At 42.7% G+C, this 6,150-nt stretch overlaps 1 long non-coding RNA gene across 2 annotated transcripts; it reads right to left on the reverse strand.

Annotated features, from left to right (window-relative positions):
- Nucleotides 1-351: 351 nt before the first annotated feature.
- LOC123098174 (uncharacterized) lies at nucleotides 352-4,021 on the reverse strand. 2 transcript variants are annotated; one of them, XR_006447681.1, is made up of 6 exons: nucleotides 2,836-4,021; nucleotides 2,690-2,760; nucleotides 2,337-2,503; nucleotides 2,013-2,067; nucleotides 1,783-1,943; nucleotides 352-1,564 (listed from the first exon to the last, which is right to left on the reverse strand). It is a non-coding gene; the product is annotated as an uncharacterized lncRNA (long non-coding RNA). The 2 variants fall into 2 exon arrangements; XR_006447674.1 differs by having other exon boundaries at nucleotides 352-1,943.
- Between the last annotated feature and the right edge of the window lie 2,129 nt (nucleotides 4,022-6,150).

Raw genomic sequence — 6,150 nt, forward strand, 5'->3', positions numbered from 1 at the left:
AAACAGGTTGGTTTGAGTCCATTTGAATCAAAGATTCAAATGAAAGCCCATGATATGAAGTCATATTAATGCATTAGCTTGTTTCACTTAAACAACAAGGATAATGTGTTCTGACATGCATTAAACCATTACAGATGGAAAGATTGGATTTTTCTGATCAATTTTCATATATAAATCTTTGCATTTGGAGCTACAGATTAATTTCTATGAATTTTTGAAGTTTATAATATTTTCTGGAATTTCATGTATAAGAATAAATCCATTAAATGATTTATTGTGTCAGCATTGCGTCAGGGTGACGTCGGCAGTCAACGGGGACGGTCCAGGTCAAACCTGCCAGTGGGTCCCGCGTGTCAGTGTCATTAGACTAACTAACTAAACTAGCCATCAACCCGTGCATTCGCACTGGTTAGCCTAGGAAAAGAGGTGGTAATGATTTTTATGTCCTAATCAATATAAATTATACACAAATATAACTTGTTGGCAATGTTAAAAATTCCACACAAAAAGTAGCATTCGATGATTGCACATAAAAATGACAGACTTGTTAAATATTTGACTACATTGTTGGAATTTTTTTATTATCACTACTTCTTCAATCTCCAACAATATGCAATTTACGCTTCTAGAACGTTTTCAATTACCAAATCGTTTTTGCTGCACCAACACAATGCAAGTTGACGCTGCACATCACTTCTCTCTATTTTGTATGCACAAAAGTATTTATATATGTAGCACAATAGGAAAGGTGACTGTAAATTTAGGGAAGTAATAATACCTTATTTAGATTTCCACTATTCTTATCCAAAGCAATCCTCACCATCAAAATTAAAATATATGTTTATAGATAAATTTATGTATTAGATATCATATCATTGCCAATTAGTGTTCATGTAGCAAACTGTGTGATAAAATCCTCACCAGTTTGTTTAATTTAATCTTCTCCGGCCATATATCTTGGCAGCGTGTGGCAACAGTAAAAGTTGGTAGCAACTATAAGTTATATCCACCATTGTGTTTTAGCCTTTTAGGGCACCTGATTCACAATGTAATGTCTTAAATCTTGTAAATTCCATGACTTGCATGTGTTTTGTTGACCTGTCCTACATAAGTAGGTAATACAACGATGACTTATAACTGAAGCCTTATTAATATACTACAAAAGTTTTAAATCATATTGACAATTACAATGTACAGATTTTGACAATTCAAACAATGATAATGCTTCTAAGAAACTTTCGTCCCGAGCAGAAGATATAGTTTTATACTTTCACTTTTGCCAAGAATGAAAGTAATTGCCAACAAATCTAAATATTTGCAAGCATGTCTGCCGTAATTCTTGGATGTGTGTACTAAACTTGTATACTTTGTGACAACCACATATCATGGTGCCCTGTACTCTTGCGACAACCATGTGACTATCTTAGAATATATATTTCTAACTATATATATTAAAGTTTGAACCTTAAAGGACCTTGGACTGTTGGCAGGTCATGTTCACAATTATCTTGTACAAATTTTCCCAATGGTGTTTTTTTCTTTCGAAACCATGTGCCACGGTATCCTGCAATAATCAAGATGAAGTAAGAATATGTATTTGTCTACTATTGAAACTTCTAATAGTTGACTGGCGATGAGAAGCATTTGTTTCTGTAGTTCATCATATAACAACATTATGGCACTTCAATAAGAAACAAAAGAACACACAACTTCAATTGTGTCCTTCTGGTTTAAAAAATTTCAGGAATTACTTTTGCAAAATGTGGCAACCCCAGATCAAACCTGTTGTTAGCAATTGGACATGCTCCTTCTGGACTCTAAACCTTATGAACCGATGCACCTTGACTATGACAGAGGCGCAGATCAGGGTGCTTGAGTAACTGCTTGTACGCCGTTTCATATAACTTTGTCTCCATTTACGTCAAGGTCAGGTTATGAAGTTGCTGCCGAATGGATTGTATAGGTTAGTAACCGTAGAGGAAAACTACTTAAGAATTCTAGCAGGTCAGAACCTTCAACATAAGAAGAATGAACCTGAGAAGGGATAACCTCCGGTAGATCGAATACCTGAAAAATGGATGAAGTTTTGAAGGAGAACATATCATGTGCACATACTAATTTTCAGATTCAGATCTATCTTCCATGTTAGATTTTATATCATACATATACACTGCCAGAAATCAATCTCACACATATGACACAATTCAGTGACTCAATTCAGTATCATCATCGCCACACAGATTTTACATGGATTCCACTTCTATGTGTTGGAAGATTAATGCCGTGGAAAATATGTACATCAGTATTAAGATATGTTTGCACCAATCAATACTAACCTATAGGCGTTGGATGTGCTAGCCTGCTGATCTTGTTTCGCCGCTTTACATATATGCACGAATCAGTGACGTGCACGATGTTTATGCTATGGAGATGGATGTGAGCCCATCGTCTGCAATTGAAGCTGCTTAAGAGTTCACACTACTCCTGGCCGAACACGCAGCAACTGCCATATATAGACCAAGAGAAATGGATATCTTTTAACTCACACAGATAAAGCTTGAGGTATGATATATTGAGAAGAGACAATAGATGGGGGGTTAATTACTATTACTGGTAGAGAACAAATTTATTTAAAGGAATGATTGTGATAATGTAAGCTATAAATTGTATTATATTTTTACAAATATACCTGCTGTATATACTCGTGTACCATGAGCAACCGACATAGACTTCACTTCATGCTTATACACACGCCTGCATCTGTGGTAGTATTACACTGTGGGAATAGATATGTACATTGTGAATATCATTTGTATATAATAGATGAGTGCATACCTCAACATGAATTTATGAAGGTTTTGATTTTCCTGGTCTATTGAACTGGATGGTAGCAGCTGTTGCTTGCAGAACAACGCGTCCCAGCAGCGCTGACTTGAACAATCCAGGTTGTGTGATATTTCCATGTCCTATTGCGCCTAGAGTGTTGTGCCTCATGTGGTATTGCTTTCTTAGTCGATAAGTTGTACTATATAATATATATTGTACAGACCACTTTATGAGAAATAAAGAAATATAATTCTACAATAATTAGTTTTAAGAAAACTCAAAAAAAGGAGATGTGTTGAGAAGTGAAACATCTCGTACCATGTTGAGCGCCCTAAATTTTCAAAGCAGATTTATCTTCCAATTAGAGAAAGACATAGGCTGGGGTGCACGTGCAGCTGTTTTCGGGATCCTTGGACTCCAACTTAGGTTGCTCCTGTCGATCGCTGATGTGCAGAACGCAGAACCAAAAAAACATGCACCTCGCTCTGCTAATCTGAAAGTTGGACGCCATACTGCTCTCCAACCATGATGGAGAATCCTCTAAAGTGAAACATCTCGTACCACCTTGAGCGCTCTAGATTTTTAAAGCACTTTTATCTACCAATTAGAGAATAGCATAGGCTGGGCTGCACGTGCAGCTGTTTTCGGAATCCTTGGACTGCATCTTAGGCTACTCCTGTCGGTCGCTGATGTGCACAACGCAGAACCAGAAAGCATGCACCTCGCTCTGCTAATCTGAAAGTTGGACGCCATACTGCACTCCAACCATGACGGAGAATCCTCTAAAGTGAAACATCTCGTACCATCTTGAGCCCTCTAAATTTTCAAAGCACTTTTATCTGCAAATTAGAGAATAGCATAGGCTGGGCTGCACGTGCAGCTGTTTTCAGAATCCTTGGACTGCATCTTAGGACAATTTCTGAAGATTTGCAATATGGGAAGAATGCGAGATCGGCAAAAGAGAAAAGGAAGTTGCAGCACTGGCCTGTGACGGCTTCATCCTCGGCCATGGCCTTGAACAGACGACGGACTGCAGCAGAGGTGGGAACGCACGGTGCGGTCAAACACAGTATTACTGAGCCATCAGCAGCATGAGGAAGTATTTTGCGGCGGCGGCGGCGGCATCGTGGGTTTTGCGGGATGGCGGTCCGAGGAGGCATGTGCGGGGAAAGAGATACTATGTGGGGATCTAGCATCCAACAACCTGGGAAGTAATAGGAGAGAACGCTCAGATTTTCCGTATTTTTTCTTTCTGATGAATTACGGGAGAGGCCTATGTGAGTACGACTCACACAAAAATCTTGTGATCAGCCCAAAATCTTTTTCTTTTCTTTCAAACATATGTTTTTTCTCTAACGAACCTATGACGGGAGAGGCCTAGATGAGTACGACTCACACAACAATCTCGTGACCAGCCTAAAATCTTTTTTTTTTCAAACATCTGTTTTTTTTCTAATGAACCTATGACAATTTTGAAAGATCTAGACCGTAATAATTAGGTCCCACCAGATTAACGGCTGTTAATTACTGATTAACGTGGGGATTCTTAGAGAGACTGTAATTAGTATAGGTATAGATTAGTATTAGTTTAACTCCTAATCTAGGTTTGACCAGGGGCAGGGCCCACATGGTCAAATGGGTCAAACCGACCGGCGACATGATGCCGGCGAGGCCAGACGCGGTGGAGCAGCGCGGGATTCCTCCTCCGGCGACCAAATGGACGGCAGAGGGCATCTACGTGTAGCTGGGAGCGAGCCGCGCCGGGTGGTGCTAGTGGTTGGGCTCGGGGTCACCGGAAACGACGCCGGTGACGACTTTGGCGGTGGCCGGAGCTCGGACGAGCTCAGACTCGTCGCTAGGAGGCACGGCGAGGTGCATGGGGCAGTGCTACGGGCTGCTTGGGTTGCGGCGAACGTGATGGCGTGCTCGGAATCGAGCCAGCGTGGCTGTGGCCACGACGGCGACGTGCGGAAGCGGCGGCGTATGCGGGCGAGCTCGGTGTGGTCGTTGTGGTGCATGAGAAGGCAAACGGAGAGGAGGAGGAGGAGGTAGCAGGGCTCACTGCAGTGCTGACGGCGAGGTCAGGGGCGAGCTGGTGCAGGCGTGACGGCGAAAGGGATCTCCGGCGGTGATCGGTGAATACGAGGCTGTTGCGGTGGCTCCAGGGTAGGCGAGCACTCGAGGCTCGGCTAGCTTGGTGAAGCAGACGGCGGCGAAGCTTCTGGACACGGCGAGACGGCAAGGAGGCGATGGTGGCTGCGGTTTTCACGTCGGCACGAGCGCGGCAGCATCGGCCATGGTGGGGGAGAGCGAGGGAGAGGAGCAGGGGGAGAATGAGGTGTCGGGGTGATCGAGCGGGCGATGTGGAGGTCGACCAGCGCGTCCAGGGGCGAAGCGGCAAGCAGCTGGCACCGTGGTAAGCTCGGCGGCGACGCGGTATCCCTCCTCTGCCTACTGGCAGAGGTAGGTGATGACTGGCACGGGCCAGATGAGCCGGGCCAGACAGGTAAGTGGCCTCTGGCCTTTCTCTCTCTCTCTCTCTCTCTCTCTCTCTCTCTCTCTCTCTCTCTCTTTTCTATCTAATTCAGTTTTCTATTTTTCTGCAGGTTTGTGGCTTTTTCTAAAAATACCTAGGCACTTTCAAAAATTACGAAACTGCTAATGGCCACTGTTTGGAATAAATCCAACATGGAACATTTCAGTTTAGGATTATTTGAGCATTTAAAATATTTACTAGCATTTAAATGCCCAAATTCAAATAACTAATGATTTAATCCAGTGACCTTAGGATGACCTAGAAAATTGTGCACCATTTTTGTCAGAGGTTTAGGACCAAGGCAAATATGATGAACATTTTAGAAGGGTATTTCGAGTTCATTGAAAATATTTTTAGTAAACCCTAGTTGGTTTCAGGGGGTGCTGGGGGTTCTGTCAGCCCCATTTCCAAGTTTCTGATAAAGTTAAACATGATGCATGCACTCTAATGCATGAACTAGCTAGGGTGTGACAACTCACCCCCACTCAGAGAAATCTCGTCCTGAGATTTAGGGTCCTTCGGAAAGAAGGTGGGGTATTCAAGTCGAAGACGATCCTCCCTTTCCCAAGTGGTTTCTTTCTCGGAATGGTGTGACCATTGAACCTTGAGAAACTTGATGTTATGGCGTCGAGTGGTACGCTCGGCTTGATCAAGGATACAATCGGGATATTCCCGGTATGTGAGATTATCTTGGAGATCAAGTGTTTCGTGGTCCACTCCACGGATAGGATCCGAGAAGCAACACCTGAGTTGAGAAATGTGGAAGACATCATGAACTCTGGAGAGAT

This window comes from Triticum aestivum, chromosome 1A (genome assembly GCF_018294505.1).
Source record: "Triticum aestivum cultivar Chinese Spring chromosome 1A, IWGSC CS RefSeq v2.1, whole genome shotgun sequence".
NCBI lineage: Eukaryota > Viridiplantae > Streptophyta > Magnoliopsida > Poales > Poaceae > Triticum > Triticum aestivum.